The 17,066-nt window shown below is 41.7% G+C and overlaps 1 long non-coding RNA gene across 1 annotated transcript; it reads right to left on the reverse strand.

The window, feature by feature from the left end:
- Window positions 1-413: 413 nt before the first annotated feature.
- LOC308583139 lies at window positions 414-15,415 on the reverse strand. Its single transcript, XR_014006078.1, has 4 exons — window positions 15,349-15,415; window positions 13,274-13,372; window positions 3,890-4,046; window positions 414-571 (listed from the first exon to the last, which is right to left on the reverse strand). It is a non-coding gene; the product is annotated as an uncharacterized lncRNA (long non-coding RNA).
- Window positions 15,416-17,066: the final 1,651 nt, after the last annotated feature.

Below are 17,066 nucleotides of genomic sequence, written 5' to 3' on the forward strand. Positions count from 1 at the left end.
TGCTGATTGGCAACATAACCGATGCATCATTGTCAAGCTGGGGAGCAAGTTATGAAATTTTACTTGTGTTGACGTGTTGTCTAAAAGTGATATAGAGGGGAATATTTCCGAGCCAGTGTAGTGAAGGTGTAAGTTTAAACTGAAGATTGCAGCATTATTATTACTAATTTTTGCTCATAGAATAAGTTCTACTATTGGAAAACACTGCCTGCCCACCCACTCTGTCTCATCAAAGACCTCATCCAGTAAAAACAGGCATTCATCAGTATACACCAAGGAAAAGAGGCAAAGTATTTTTAATGACATTTTTTGCAGGTGTAGGAAATCATACCTCCTCATTTTATATGCAATTTCTCATTTTGACAAGAACTAAATGTTCCTCTCATCGGCAATGTAGAGGGTCCCATGTCCCCCTCTTAGGTTAATTGTTTTCTACGGCAGCAGCCTTTAACTTTGTCAACTTTTCCGCTGCTAATCCCCCTTTCCATCATAGGAGAGTGCATTCCACCTTCTGTGAGGCCTGTCCTGTTTTCAGATTTGCTTTCAGATGGCCTCCTTCCTAACCAGAAGCCTGTTCAAGCAAGGGAGAAAATTACTGCATTCTATTGCATGTATACCCTAGTTTGCTTTGTGCTGGAGTGATGTTTTCTATCATTAAGCTTTATTTACACCACATATATGGGAAGGACAATACCTAAGCATACTCTCCAACATTTCTCTGATGAAAATAGGGACGTCCTATTCAATCACAATCATAATCATAACCATAATATTTATATAACAACAACAACAACAACAACAACAACAACAACAACAACAACAACACAATAATTTCCCCAGCCACTCTGGACAGCTCCCAACAGAATATTAAAAACATGACAAAACATCAAACATTAAAATCTTCCCTAAACAGGGATGTCTTCTAAAAGTCAGATAGTTGTTTATTTCCTTGACATCTGATGGGAGGGCGTTCCACAGGGTGGACACCACTACCGAGAAGACCTCTGCCTGGTTCCCTGCAACCTCGCAGTGAGGGAACTGCCAGAAGGCCCTCGGAGCTGAATGATGGGGGTGGAAACGCTCCTTCCTGTATTCTGGCCTGAGGCCATTTAGCGCTTTAAACACTTTGAATTGTGCTTGGAAACATACTGGGAGCCAATGTAGGTCTTTCAGGACTGGTGTTATATGGTCTTGGTGGCCACTGCCAGTCACCAGTCTAGCTGCCGCATTCTGGATTAGTTGTAGTTTCCCAGTCACCTTCAAAGGCATCTGACTGGATTGCCTCAGCCACTCTAGTCACATATATAAAAACATAACAAAACATTAAACATTAAAAAAAAAAATCCCTATGCTTTAAGATGTCTTCGAAAATTTGTGTCGTAACTTATCTCCTTGACTCGGGGGTCGCATAACTCCATACCCTCCAACATTTTTCTGATGAAAATAGGGACATCCTAAGGAAAATAGGACATTGTGGGATCAAATCAGAAACTGGGGCAGTTTCTGTAAATATGGGACTGTCCCTCATAAATAGGGACACTTGGAGTGTCTGAGGTGAGTGAAAGAGTATCTGCTCCACATACAGGAAGTGCTAGGTTCAATTGCCAGGATCTCCGGGAAAGGATAGCAGAGAGCCTTGACTGAAACCATGGAAAGTCATTGCCAGTCAGTGTTGACAATACTGGGCTACATGGACCAATGGTCTGACTCAAGGCAGATTTCTATGTTCCTGGCACTGTGGGTTAAACCACAGAGCCTAGGACTTGCCGATCAGAAGGTTGGCGGTTCGAATCCCTGCGACGGGGTGAGCTCCCGTTGCTCGGTCCCAGCTCCTGCCCACCTAACAGTTCCAAAGCACGTCAAAGTGCAAGTAGATAAATAGGTACTACTCTGGTGGGAAGGTAAACGGTGTTTCCATGCGCTGCTCTGGTTCACCAGAAGTGGCTTAGTCATGCTGGCCACATGACCCGGAAGCTGCACACCGGCTCCCTTGGCCAATAAAGCGAGATGAGTGCTGCAACCCCAGAGTCGGCCACGACTGGACCTAATGGTCAGGGGTCCCTTTACCTTTACCTTATGATACAAAAAAATCCCATTTTCAGACTTTGGAGAGTTTTTTTTAAAAAAAAATGTCGTAGGGCAGTCAAAAATCCCTAAACAATTCTGATGCGCTTGTAAATGAGTGAATCACTGAGGACCAAGCACATGAGGATGGAGGAGAATTACTTTTGGTTCATGTGAACCAAGCTGTTTTTCAATTCCTGGATTAATGCATGAATTGGACACTGTTCTCAATGGCACTATGCGCATCTCTGGATTTTGCGATGCAACTCCATTTAAAAAAATATGTGCAAAAATGCACATATTTGGCAAGAACAACATTCACAGAAAATGTTTATTTGGGGGAAATGAACAGAAAAGCATACGAAATGGCATACTTTAGGGAGATAATAAGTGTAAAATGTGTGTTTGGGGGGAAGGTTTATAGCAAAATGCATATTTTCTGTTGGAAATGTGTACAATTTAAATGCAATTTTTGGACAGTATATTTTTTTTGTTTTTTAAAAAACTTCATGAGCACATGCAAAACTTACTTGTACTACAAAGAGGTTGATCCATCTATCCTTGGCCAAATGTCTTACAGAAAAATAGCTACATATACATACCTCACTTCCCCAATCTTAAACCCATTTCCCTGCATTCCTACATCAGTTTTAAGTTTTTTAAAAAAATCCTCATTAAAATCCATCATCACTTTAGTGTGACATACTCCTAATATGCACATGTTTGTGTGCAATTTTGCCTAATATACCCACATTCGCAAGCCACCATTCCCAATTTAGTGAAAGTCCAATTCTATCACTTTAACCAGCTTTAATTTTAATTGTATTGTATACCTTATTCATAGCTTAGAGACAATTCTAATTAAGCAGTATCTCAATTGCCGAAATAAATAAATGATACATTTTGTATGTTGTTTTTATGATCTTATGTATTTTTACACACAATTTACCTTAGTGTGTGCATTTCTGTACATACTACTCAGCTAGAGAACGACATTGCAAAATTCGAGGAACTGAAAATTTCAAAGGATGCCTGTGTTTCAGTTCATATATTTTTATTTTTATTTTGAAAGTGTGAATTAGGTAGATTCATGTTTAAATGTGCACTGAGCTGAATTTCTTACAATATACTGCAATATTATGTTCTTTACTACATATACATTGGGGATGCAGGTGGCGCTGTGGTCTAAACCACTGAGCCTCTTGGGCTTGCCGATCATGAGGTTGGCGGTTCGAATCCCTATGATGGGGTGAGCTGCCATTGCTCGGTCCCAGCTCCTGTCAACCTAGCAGTTCGAAAGCACGCCAAAAAGTGCAAGTAGATTAATAGGTACCGCTCCGGTGGGAAGGTAAACGGCATTTCCATGCGCTTCTCTGGTTTCAGTGTTCCGTTGTGCCAGAAGCGGCTTAGTCATGCTGGCCACCTGACCCAGAAAAACTGTCTGCAGACAAATGTTGGCTCCCTCAGCCAATAAAGCGAGATGAGTGCCGCAACTCCGGAGTCGTTCGCGACTGGACTTAACTGTCAGGGGTCCCTTTACCTTTACCTATACATTATAAACAATTCCTCTAAAGAATTTACGATTTTTGGCAACCCGTGTAGAGTATGTAAATGTAGGCTGAATTGTGAACCAGGATGTGTGATGGCGCAGCCGTCACTGCTTCTTCACCCCTAAAAAAATATTTCTGGCAATGGAATATGGTCGTTTTGTTTTTTTGGCTATTTTTAAAGGAAACCTCGGGGTTTAAAAAGCAAAGGCTTAATAAGTCTTCAAGTTTTAGCACTATATAAAAGGAAAGGTTTTACATCTCTATTAAACAGTCACAGTTTAGTTTGGAGGGGGAAAGTCTGTTCCTCCAGGCTGACTTTTCACTCGCAAAGGTGTGGCTGGCTTTTGGGTCTCCTGGTTTTAATCTCTTCATCCGTTCCACCTGTTTTGTTTGCATTGCCACCAAGATACACAAAATGTTGGACCTTTCCGTCTTCAATTACAAGAAAGAAAAGAAAAGAAAGAAAGAGCAGTTGTTGGCGCTTCTTGAGATTTGATCTTTCTTATGCCTGCAGAGTTTATTTTTTTTCTTCCTCCCAGTGTTGATTCTCAACTTTATTAACTGTGCACCTCCAAGATAATTTGTTTTGGCTTGCGCATCTCTGCGGAAATGGGACAGCAAACTTATGTCATCTGTAAGCTCAACGTCTCCTCATTAAAGAGGAGATTCCTGTGGGGTCCCACCCCACCCATCTTGCAGTGTTATACAAGTTGCTATCGTAAACCCAAACCATTTCCCCTAGATTTGAAGCTGTAGAGCTTAGTAGTGAATCCCAGTAGAGAAGCCAAGGTTTATCGGAAAATGATGTTATCCTGGAACAAATAGATTTAGAGGTCACTTCCGAGTCCCAAAATAAAAGCTGTTACCTTGATGACAGTCTTCCCTCCCTTGCTTCAAATGTGCTGAGGGTTTCAGTCCAATTCCTATTGGACAGGTGTCCAGCACACGAAGGTCACCAGCTGGAAATGACTACACTTTCCCTATAAAAGTAGGTGGTTATTGCTAGCACAGCATAAAAAAGGCTGCTATAAAGTCCTCCTAGTTACCACAGCAGCTGTTATACAAACTCTGAATTCTGTTTGTTAAAAGAAAATTGTGCCCAGATGCTTGTGGTAAAAGTTTATGGCCTGTATTCTGCCTCCTGCCTCCAACTCCCATAGATTTCAATGGAAATGATGTAGATCCTTTTAAAATCCATTTTCTCAGCCCCTGGAGTGAAACAGGGAAGGCACAAGAATATATTCTGAGGAGGCACAAGGTGATAATGGGTATCTGCAATGTGCCAAATCCAAAGCATGATGCTCTTGTGCATTTATTGGGCCATTAAGGGTTACAGTCCTGACAGTAAACTTTTAGGTTATATAGATTTAGGTACTCGGAACAGAAATAAACATGAATGTTACAGGCTTGTAACAAGAGTTTCTTCAAGGCTTTCGTTTACTGTAAGAGTTCAATGGCAGTGTCGAAGAAGAAGAAGAAGAAGAAGAAGAAGAAGAAGAAGAAGAAGAAGAAGAACTAGAAAGACTCCACAGAAGCAACCCCTCTGTGCTGCAAATTCTAGGATTATTCATATTTTTCTTAGAAGCATTCACACATTAATGATCAGTTGAGCTGTATGCTTGCACAGTTATTCGACTATGTAATGTTCAATGAGTGTACAATCTGTATACTATGTACACAGATAGTTGAACTGTATGTTTGTGTAATGTTCAATGAGTGTACGAACCATGTCCTTGTGTACACAAAAGTTGAGCTGTACAAGTTGGCAAGTGCGTGCTCTGTTACACAAGCACTTGTGGAAGCAGCTTGTGCCTGTGTTCAGTGTTACAGGGGTACCTCGGGTTACATACGCTTCAGGTTACATATGCTTCAGGTTACAGACTCCACTAACCCAGAAATAGTGCTTCAGGTTAAGAACTTTGCTTCAGGATAAGAACAGAAATCGTGCTCCGGCAGCATGGCAGCAGCAGGAGGCCCCATTAGCTAAAGTGGTGCTTCAGGTTAAGAACAGTTTCAGGTTAAGAACGGACCTCCGGAACAAATTAAGTACTTAATCCGAGGTACCACTGTATTCACGAGCAAACGTTTTGTTAATTCCCATTTTCGCAATCCTGGAAATGCTTGTGAAAAAGTGCGCCTTCTTGAGTCATCCGATACATTTTGAGTGAAAGAAAGAGCATGAGAAGGTTTTCTGATCAACAGGGCATTTGTGTGAAGACCCTGACTCATATGTTCTTTGAAGAACATGGTGGAATGGTGTGGTGACAGCGGCCTGGTCATCCCCTGTACAAGCATTATCTCTAAAAATATACGATCTGGGACTTGCTTGCCTTAAAAATAAAAATAGAACTCTGTCTGCAATCCTGTGCATACTCAGCAGGGAGTAAGTCCTATTGAACTCAGTCCTACACATATTTATGATTGAGGGAGCCCATTGAGCACAATGGAATTTGCTTTTGAGTAGCCATGTTTCAGACAGAATTGCACCGTTAATTACCCACTTTTCTGTTACAAAATTAGAATTAGTTTGATCCCCCCTGTCATTGGCTCTGGCTTCATCTACTGCTGGCCTCCTAACCTTCTGTGCCATCAGTACCAGCAGTCACCAGCGTCCACAGGGATGCAGGTGGCACTGTGGTCTAAACCACTTGGCCTCTTGGGCTTGCCAATCAGAAGGTCAGCAGTTCAAATCCCTGGGACGGGGTGAGCTCCCGTTGCTGTCCTAGCTGCCAACCTAGCAGTTCGAAAGCATGCCAGTGCAAGTAGATAAATAGGTACCTATGCAATGAGAAGGTAAATGGCATTTCTGTGTGCTCTGGTTTCCGTCATGGTGTTCCATTGTGCCAGAAGCGGTTTAGTCATGCTGGCCACATGACCCAGAAAGCTGTCTGTGAACAAACGCCGGCTCCCTCGGCCTGAAAGCAAGATGAGCGCCGCAACCCCATAGTTGCCTTTGACTGGACTAAACCATTCTTTTTTTTAAAAAAATGATATTTATTACTTTTTGAACAGTTTCAACACAACACTACAAACAAGAAAGAAAAAAAAGAACAATACAAATACAATACAAAAACACTACAAAACAAAAACAAACAAAAACAATTTAAAAACACCTCAAACATTTTCAATATCTTATCTTTCATTCGCTTATTTCCAACGACCTCCTCACACCTCCCTTTTTGTATTCTACTTCTATTAATTGTTTCAGCAATTCCTTTCCATCTTCCTCTGTTTTCTATCCTATAATTATCTTAACACATTCTTGCCTTATTTTTTCCTTTAATTTTCTATTAATCTATTTATACTTAATTATTTATAACATTTCTACTAAAGCCATATAACTTCATTCCAACATTCTTCTAACATTCATTAATTTTACAATATTTCTATAAATAGTTTTTAAACTTTTTCCAGTCTTCTTCCCCCGACTCTTCTCCCTGGTCTCGGATCTTGCCAGTCATTTCCGCCAATTCCATATAGTCCATCAACTTCATCTGCCATTATCCAACACTTCAGTGCTTTCAAGAAGCAGCCATTCTCTCAGCCAGTAAAAAGCAGATGGTTCACAACAAAGTTTAGGGGTCTGGCAGGGCAAGTCCACCTCCTTCTTTGGCATCCGTCAATATCTTAAATTTTACTTGAGGCTTCCTGCCCTGCCAAACAAATCTAGAGATGTCCCTCTGCCACCTCCTGAAACAATCCATCCCATCCAAAGCTTGCAATGTTTGAAACAAAAGCAACATCCCCGACAACACAGCAACCCTCATCCCCACTACAGCAACTCGGCCCAACAATAACAACTTCAGATATATCCATATTTCCAAATCCCCCTTCTCTTCAATCCAATGTCCTTCACAGTTATCCTTGAATAAATTCACATTTCTGGCGGTCATACTAACCCCCAAATACCTCTCCTTCTCAACCGATGTTAGTCCTGTCTCCTCCTGAGACTCTGTCAAGCTTTCCTTTTCCTCAGGTAGGGCTCTGATCCTCAAATTCATCTGTTTCTCTTTAAGTTCAATCATAACAAATGTCAGCTTATGTTTATCAAGTTGTCCTTGTATGGATGGGACTCACTCTCTCTCCAGTTGTATTGCTTTACATTCAGCAGCAAGGGTTTTCTCCTTGACTTCATCCGCAGTTTGCCGTATCAAAGTAGATTCCTGTATCAATTTCTGGATGGTTTCTGTATTGGTATTCACCTTTTGTCCCAGATTATTTAAACTTTCTACAATTAAGTCTATTTTAATATTTGCAGCATCCACTTTCACATTTATCATGTCTGTTTTCTTGTGAAGCTGTTCCAGCGAATCGTTTATTTTCACTAATATGACCGCTAAGGCCTCTTCTGTCGACATTCCGTCTGTTTTTTCCTTTCCATTTCCCATAACACTTAAGAGATTCAAGGTCAATCCCAGAGTCTCACAATTTTTTATCTTGCAGCTGGAAATTCCCCTAGCTCAGCTCCTGTAAAGCAACCAATTTCAAAAGCTTCCACTAGGGGAAAACAGTTTCTATTTGTATTAGTCAGTAAAATCCTCTTTTAAACACAGTTCCAATAATCCAAAGTTAGTTTCAGTTTTCAGTTACTTTTACTCCTTTTTTTTTTAAGAACAGCCGGAGACAGTAGAAACAATGTATTCTCTTGTTTAGCTACCTGTCAATGAACGTTCTAATCGCTGTCAATGAACATTCCAAAAGACATTGATCCTGCTAGCAGCCCATTTTCAGGGTCAGAACGGCGGTATTTTAACTCTCTTGACTCACTCCTACAGGCATATTCAGTCCACCACTCCCCCCCTCTTCTCCTGTCTCCAAAGGGGGGGTTAGTTCTTTGATGATGGAGATTTAGTCTTTTACAAAAGGCTTTCCAAAACTTCAGCTTGCAGGCTAATTGCTTTAGTTTATTTACAAAAGGGGAGACGGACTTCCTGTATTGAACCTCCCCGTTTCGATGCCAAATTAAACGTTTAAAAATCCAATTCTCCCACTTCAGCTCTACTCACGGGTAATTACTTCAGAGTCAAATTGTCCACAGGAAAAAGTCAGTGCTCTCCGGCAACAGCTATGCGACTTCGCTCTGTGGAAGAAGCAGACAATTCGAAGCACCGCGCCGCTCACCCCACGTCGCTCCGGATCCCCGAAACCGGGTTTCCCCGCGAGTAGGGGAGGCGCAAAAGGTGCCCGCCGAATCCCACGTTCACAGGCTTCTCCCGCCTGTGATTTTTTGTGGGTCTCCGCCTTCGCTGTGGCGGCCAGACCCAAATTCCCACGGGGCAAATTCCTCCCGATCAGAGGAATTCAGCCATTACTGGAGGCACCTCCCCGGAAGTCGACCGGACTAAACCATTCAGGGGTCCTTTACCTTTTACCTTTTACTCATTGGAACCTATACAGTGGTACCTCGGGTTAAGAACTTAATTTGTTCTGGAGGTCCATTCTTAACCTGAAACTGTTCTTAACCTGAAGCACCACTTTATCTAATGGGGCCTCCTACTGCCGCCGCACTGCTGCTGCACGGTTTCTGTTCTCATCCTGAAGCAAAGTTCTTAACTCAAGGTAATATTTCTGGGTTAGCGGAGTCTGTAACCTGAAGCGTATGTAACCTGAAGTGTATGTAACCCAAGGTACCACTGTACTGGGATTCCACCATTGGCAATGAATGCCACTGTCTCAAAATCACTCAATACTCCCAGCTGCCAACACGTCCATCCTATCTGAACTGAGTGTAACTATTATCACAGCAATCCACAAATGGTCCTTTCATGACCCCACACCCTCTGATCTCTTGAAGCTTTTCAGTGAATCCATTTGGATCCCTCTCATTCTGATCCGAGGCTGCTCTCTCAGTGACTTTGGACCGTTTGGCTTCCTCTGCAAAACCAGTTTGTGCTGCAGTTGAACCCAGCTGTTCAATAAGCCTCTCTGTCCCTTTCCCCATTTTTGTGTCGTGTGTAAATCTGTGGCCAGTGACATTCTTGGTATATGTAAGCTGCTCTAGGAGCCTTTTGGCTGAAGTGCAGGTTACAAAATGCTACGACTAAAACGGTATCCTACGATAGATCAAAAGTTCCAAACCTATTAAAGGGATTGTTGAGCAGCCTTTAAGTGTTGGCTGCATCCCACCAGCTACTTAATGGGAAGCTCTTGTGCTTTAAACAACTTAGGGCTGTGGCTATCAGGGGCTCTAAGATATCTTAAGTGGCTTAGGGCACCTGTGGATTGCCTTGTTGTAAATCACTTATTATTGTATTGCGGCAAAAATGTATTATGAGATTGCTTGCCTCCGTCCAACTAATTATATATGAGATCCCGGGGGTGGGGGGAATGTTGCTAAGATTCCAGTATTTCTCCCTGCAAGATCTAGCAGCTTGATTTATATTATTATGATGATTAATTCTTGCTGCGTTAGCTTCTCCCAGTTAGTTTCTCCAAGGAAAGAACGAACAGCAATTCTGAATAATGGCTATTTGTGTAACAGTTAGAAAAGCTGCTTTACATTTGACTTCCATCCAACATATTTCTTGGGATCTTATTTCTCCCATCCCCCCCCATTCCATCCCAAAGATCAATGTTTTCCAAGCTATCAAAATCAATTCCAGCTGAAAAGTTGCTAGGTCTCATGTTGTTAGTATTATGAATCAGTGGACCTTCTGTCTCTATTGTCATTGAAGGGGGAAAAGATGGATTTTCTCCAGAATGGAGACCGCAAACCAGAAGCGAGTATGTATGAATCACTGTGGTTTACACTCACTTAGGAATTAAATTATTTCTAGTTCTTTCAGTGTTAGCAAATCAGCAGCTTGCTTCTCAGCCTTCCATCCACTAGTAACTCCTTGATTGGAACCAGCTAAGCCTAGTACAAAACCCCACCGGGAGAGTCCTGTGTTGCAGATAAACAACTTTACAGCAATTTTCCCTCTGACCTTTCTGTATGTTTCACCACAGTTTCAGACTGGGGTAATATCCCTTGGAAGATAAGTATTTCCTTCTCTCTCTCTCTCTCTCTCTCTCTCTCTCTCTCTCTCTCTCTCTCGGGGTTAGCTGTTTGGAAATACTGTACACTTCAGAATGGAGAGTTAGTGAGGAATATTTAAGAAAGTACACAGCTTCTTTTCGAGTCTCACTGAAAATATTATGGTTGAATGGGAAAGAGTATTCAGAATTGTACCATAAACTGGGCCAAGTTGATCTTCATGCCTAAGAACCCTGGTCTCTCCCAAGTCCAGGTCTGATGCTCTAGCCACTACAATACAATGACTTAAAAAATAAATATCTAGCTGGCTAGATTGGCTATAGATTTAATAAATAAATAAATTTATTTAATTTTCAGTTTTTGAAATTTACAAACAGCCGTCAAACTACCAAAACAAAAAGAGAATTCCATAAATTCCCATGGACTTCCCTCATCCTCTTTGTGGGTCCTTGTGTTAACTTTTCCCCTCCTGCATCTTCTCTCTTAATCTAGTTCTATTAGATCTCCATTACAACCGTAGTCCAACATTCAACTACAAGTATCATTCCATGATTTCTAAGATAAACTATATATTTTCCCCATTCCTTATTAAAATTTTGGTCTTCCTGTTTCCTAATTCTTCCAGTCATTTTTGCCATTTCAGCATAGTCTATCAATTGAATCTGTCATTCTTCTCTGGTAGGGACTGTATCTTCTTTCCATCTCTGGGCTAGTAACATCCGGGCAACAGTGGTCACATACATAAATAGTCTCTACTGGTCCATTGGTATTTTAGCACTTAGAAGTCCTATGACAAAAGCTTCAGGGTTTTTTGTGGTTTTTTTTAAAAGAAAATGTTATTTTAAACATTTTTTCAGTTTATTATATATCATTTCCCAAAATTCTTTTACTACTTTACAGGTCCACCACATGTGATAAAAGGTGCCTTCTTTTTCCTTATATTTCCAGCATGCATTTGACCTTGCTTTATACATTTTAGCTAATTTGCTAGGGGTTAAGTACCAGTGATATATCATTTTCAAATAATTTTCTTTCAGAGTATAACATGCTGCAAACTTTAAATCCCAGTTCCGAAACCTCTCCCATGCTGCAAGTTGTATATTATGTCCAAAGTCCCTCGCCCAGTGTATCATAACTGATTTGAACTGTTTGTCTTTCATATGCCATTCTAATATTAGTTGATGCATTTTAGAAAGCAATTTAGTCTTTTTTCCCTAACATCTCCTTTTCAAATTTTGAGGTTTCATTTAAAAGCCTTTGGCTATGGATTAATAATGGCAATGGGGTAATGGGAAGTTTCCATTTCCCCCAGTTGCTCTCTTAAAGCTGTCAATTTTTTGCAGTTTTGGCACCAACCTCATTCAGTAGGTCAACCCCTGGATGGTTAAGTCAAAGATGACTATGGGGTGCAGCATTCATCTTGCTTTCAGGCCAAGGGAGCGGGCGTTTGTCCACAGACAGCTTTCTGGGTCATGTGGCCAGCATGACTAAACCGCTTCTGGTGCAACGGGACACCGTGACGGAAACCAGAGCGCAGGGAAACGCTGTTTACCTTCCCACTGCAGCGGTACCTATTTATCTACTTGCACAGGTGTGCTTTCGAACTGCTAGGTTGGCAGGAGCTGGGACAGAGCAATGGGAGCTCACCCTGTCACAGGGATTCAAACTGCTGACCTTGTGACTGGCAAGCCGAAGAGGCTCAGTGGTTTAGACCACAGTGCCACCCACGAGTAGGACAAGATGTGGTGGTGACAAGGGGTTTCATGCAACTATAGAAAGTTTATGGATATCTAGACATGTCTTTTCCGCTATCAAATTGGAAGTTGGCAAACAGGTCACTCATGCCTAATAGTTATTAAATCCTATTATACCCTGAATACAGGCAAGGGTGAACCTACTGTGTGAATGGAGTGGGGGATGGGAGTGGATGTGGATGTGGGACCCAGAAGAAGAAGAAGAGGAGGAGGAGGAGGAGCTTGGATTTGATATCCCGCTTTATCACTACCCGAAGGAGTCTCAAAGCGGCTAAAATTCTCCTTTCTCTTCCTCCCCCACAACAAACTCTCTGTGAGGTGAGCGAGGCTGAGAGACTTCAGAGAAGTGTGACTAGCCCAAGGTCACCCAGAGCTGCATGTGGAGGAGTGGGGATGAGAACCCAGTTCACCAGATCACGGGTCCACCGCTCTTAACCACTACACCACACTGGCTCCTGTGGTCCCTTCCAGCTCTACAATTTGGATTCTATGATCAAAAGAATATTCCAACATTGCATGAACTGTGTGTGTGCGTCTCTGTGTGAGATATTTCACTGGTCCATTGAAGCAGGGTCTCCTAGGGGCTAAAACATCTGACCACTCATTAGGTGGACTAAGGCAGCTGCCTTGGACTGTAGAATTCCACTTGCCCACCCCTGCCTCTGCCAGAGAAGCAAGGAAAAGTGGCGATGGCTTCCGGCGAGACGCGAACCTGGTTCACCAGATTATGAGTCTACCGCTCTTAACCACTACACCACACAGGCTCTCTCCAAGAGCTGTCACACATGGATCTGCCTATGGGTATGGGTGAATCCTTGAATATTATACTCAGTCATTTGTGGGAGGGAGGGGAGAGAGCCGCTTTGGAATTGGTTCTGTATATTGTGTAAAATTGGATGTGTTGATTTCACACTAGCTGCCATACTCACTTTTCAGTATAACCTGGAGTAGCTGAGGAGTTCAAGCAGTTGTTGTAAGGAAGTCGAAGATCTTGTCATCTCATTCAGCAAAGTTATTAACTTACTGCCCTTTGGGAGGGAAAGAGGTGGGGGTTACGAACACTAAAGCAGGCCTATTTTTAGAGAGAGATCCCTCCTGACTTCAATAAATCATACTCTAGTTTAATTACAAGTCCATTACCAGGAGGCCACAGCGCTGTGGAAGTTAATTGTTCAGTAATAAATAAAGAGAGCTTGCGTTCCTCTTGCCCCTACTTTTGACAGTGTCTGAAGAAAAACAAAATGGTTCTTTGGGACACTTTCTCTGTTGTCCGTTTTTGGTTTTTAGCCTGCTTTGTTTTAGACCTGGAAGGGGTGGGGTGGGGTTGGGGGGTGTAGGAGAAGAGAAATGGTTAACTCATCAGGCTCCCTCTCAGGTGAACATCACAGTTGGTGGTGGGATGAATGGACCAGCTGGGCTCCATCTGATGACGAAGGCAAACAGCTGCAAAATGTACAACCCTGCAAAACAGTGGATGGGTAGCTAATGGCTCCTTCTTGTGAAGTTACAGTGCGATGACACGTCAACCTTGACGTTGCTTGTGCTTTCCTGTCCATCTGGAGTTCCTGATATACTGGGGTGGTAGGGAGAGGAGAAGATTGGTGTAGTGTCATAATCAAAATGCTTCTTTATTTTTAGATCAGTGTTTCCCAATCCAGGGGCCAAATGGCACCCAGGGGGCCCTGGGATATTCCAAGGGGGGCACAGGTGAAAAATCACGTAAATGGGGGGGGGGCACGGCCATTTTATGATTGGGGTAATATCAACTGGATTTTGCTTCCAAATTCTCTGTTTAGAACTGTAGTGAAGAACTGGTATCCTTTTAGCACTGCCTAAGAATACACCTCCTTTCCCAGGATTTTGGGAGAAATGGGCTTGGTAAGACCATCTGTAATCGATTAGGTCCATCTGTTTTACTGGTATGGTGTGATTTTTAATTATAATTTTAATGATATATTGAATTGTATTGCTTTATTGTATATGTTGTAAACCACCCACGGGTTTTAACTGATAAAGAGTGGCTTAGAGATGGTGTTAATAATAGTAATAATAACAATGCCATTAATAATAAAAAAAGTTGACTGGGTATATATCACGTTTTCATTAGTAGTGTTGCCAACAGGTCATATGTGGGCATAAACCTGGTGTAGTGAGACATGATTCATCCTACGACCTCTAGACTAATCAATTGGAGGGAGGTTTCTAATATCTGAAATGATCATGTCTCCCACTGCTCACATATTTATGAATTCATCCTAGGTGGGAAGATATTTTGTTCTCTGCTAAATCTGACAGGGAATTGCCAGGTATACTTACTCTAAAACTAAGGCATCATCTAAAAATCTCTCCCCATCTCACACTTTTCCATGTGAGTCATTGAGTGAGGCAGATAGTTAAGTTGGGGTTAGAGTGGTGCTTCATTTCTGAAAGTACACTTTCTAGACTTGTGGTGGTGATGATGATAATGATGACGATGACGATGACGACAACAACGACAACAACAAAACAACAACAGCAACAACACAACAACAAAACAGCAAACCTTAAAAACTTCCATAAACAGGGCTGCCTTCAGATGTCTTCTAAAAGTCAGATAGTTGTTTATTTTCTGGACATCTGATGGGAGGGCATTCCACAGGGTGGGTGCCACTACCGAGAAGGCCCTCTGCCTGGTTCCCTGTAACCTTGCTTCTCACAGTGAGGGAACCGCCAGAAGGCTCTCAGAGCTGGACCTCAGTGTCCGGGCTGAACAATGGGGGTGGAGATGCTCCTTCAGGTATACTGGGCCGAGGCCATTTAAGGCTTTAAAGGTCAGCACCAACACTTTGAATTGTGTTCAGAAGCGTACTGGGCTTGTACAAGCAAGATGGAACTTGCTTCCACACAGTCTGGAATATGAAATCCTAACACGTTTTGACAAGGTAAAGATAAACAGAATTGTACATTTCCCAAAAGGCTGAGCTTCAAAACCTGTACCTCAAATATACTGAGTAATATTATTTACCAGCATAAGCCCTCTGGTCAATAAGGGTTGGGTCACAGCTGCAAAGTGTCAAGCAGTATGCTGAATACAATATACAATACGATATACGATATGATACAATATCATACAATACGATATACGATATGATACGATATATCTTTATTGTCATTGTCCCATGCAGGACAATGAAATTGAAAAACTACATAAAACTACATAAAAACTACATAAAACTACCACAAAACTACATAAAAACTACATAAAACTACTACAAAACTACATAAAACATTCAAAAACCCCTAAAAACTTTAAAACCCTATTTTAAAATACACTATGCTGTAGAAACCCCTTATGCTGCGTTTAGAAACAGAATTGCATTTGCATAGAAACTGTTTCTCAGTCCTGGCCTTTATAACCCTATACCTTCTTCCAGAAGGCAGAAGCTGAAAGAGATAATTGCGTACTATCCTGTGCTATCTCTGCCGCTTTCTTATGGCACCTGGCAGCATAGATTTGATCCAAGGTGGGAAGAGTGCACCCAATTATTCTCTCTGCAGTCTTTGCAACCCTGGATAGCATTTTTTTTTTCCTGGCCGTGCAGCTCCCAAACCACACACACAGACCATAAATTAGTACGCTCTCCACAGTGCAATGGTAAAATGCCATCAACAGGTCCTTTGAGAGATTGTTTTTCCAGAGGATATAAACCCCCTCCAGCCATTCAAGCCCCATACAATGAGGGGGAGAGCAGGGATGAGACTCCTGTCTCTCCTGCCAAGTTCCTGTTGCCAGCTTCATTGCTTTCCACATGTTGGGAATAGAACTTCTGCAACAGAGATTCTTTTGAACTTCTGTAGGCTTCCCATTCAGTCTAGAACCCAGGAAGATCATGAATCTAAATCTCGCAGGGAGCCTAGAAGAGTACATTAGGGCCCCCCCGTGGAAGCAGTTCCCTTCCCAACACATGGAAAGTGATGGTGACCCTGTGTCCAAGAGGAGAACATCCGAAGATGGCTATATTTGAATGATTATCAGGCAGAAAGTGGAGAAGACATATCCAAAGAAGGTCACAAACAAGTTGCTAGGTCAGTGTTATCATTTCTGAATGGTTTGCTGTGGGGGAAATTAGCAGTGCTGCATGGTAGAACTCAGAATCAGTGCACTGTATATCTTAACGGTGGTCATTTGGTGGTTGATTGCGTTCTCCATTGTGAAGTCTTTGATTTTAATCGGATCATTGTGTGCACATATGGATATTCCTGGTGGCCTAACCAATGAATGTAATTAAAAGAAATGATGGGCTTTCACTTTAAGCAAACATCTGGTTTTACTTGAAACAAGATGACTTAGCTGTTTCAGAAACATACTTGTAACCCCGGATTCACATTTTCATCTTAAAATATATATTTTCTCTGTTCGAGCAGCATGCTAATGTAAACACTATATATAACTGACAACCCAATTTTTTAGAAATATTTGGTGCTCTGGGCATTAGTGAGACCACAAGAATTATTACATTTTTGATTTGATCTCTGTAAATCAGTTTCAACAGTCACTCTGATTTAAACAATTATTCTGATTTATATTCCGAGAGCTATAATTTGTAGAGAATGTAACCATGCGAGAATATATATATATATATATATATATATATATATATATATATATATAGTCTTGGCAACTTGGCTTTGTTGTGATGTCATTGCTTTAGAGTTAATGGAAATACTGAGGGAATAGAAGGA

Source organism: Podarcis bocagei (assembly GCF_964188305.1).
Source record: "Podarcis bocagei genome assembly, chromosome: 3".
Lineage (NCBI taxonomy): Eukaryota > Metazoa > Chordata > Lepidosauria > Squamata > Lacertidae > Podarcis > Podarcis bocagei.